The sequence below is a fragment of the Wasmannia auropunctata genome, unplaced genomic scaffold, assembly GCF_000956235.1.
Source record: "Wasmannia auropunctata unplaced genomic scaffold, wasmannia.A_1.0 LD336083.1, whole genome shotgun sequence".
In the NCBI taxonomy this organism is placed as follows: Eukaryota; Metazoa; Arthropoda; class Insecta; order Hymenoptera; family Formicidae; genus Wasmannia; species Wasmannia auropunctata.
Window position 1 is genome coordinate 2,267,732 of NW_012026807.1, and position 543 is coordinate 2,268,274.

The following is a 543-nucleotide window of genomic DNA, read 5'->3' on the forward strand; positions in this document are numbered from 1 at the left end:
GCGTTTAGCCGGAGTACGCAGGAGCGTAGCGTGCCGTATGTGTCGGCTCTTCGCGCTCACTTCACATACATTCACCTGTGAAGTGAGCGCGAAGAGCCGCACGTACGGCACGCTACGCTCCTGCGTACTCCGGTTAAGCGCGATCTGATTGATTAACTTTATTCGTTAATAACTCTGTAAATAATGGTCTGAGCCAAAATTGAAAGAGGAACTTTTAGTTCAAAATTTCATTCTCTTGTTGTAAGTCTCGCTTCGACGTACTTACAACGTCACACTTAGAAATAAGCAGGTCACTGTTGCAATCTATTATTGCAACAATGACCCATAATTATTGAGGACGCCGACGCAGGACTTCGGCGCCCTCAATGCACGCGTCCTCCAAAAACTGCCGTCGTTGCAATAATTGCAACGACTAAGCAGTGCAGTGGCCCACTTGAGATGGGATATAACCCGTCGTCCAGCGGACCACTGCGGAGTTCAACTTTGATCATTAACGCATAGCGTTACGCTGTCGGCACGCGCAGTTATTCAATCTGTAAGTAA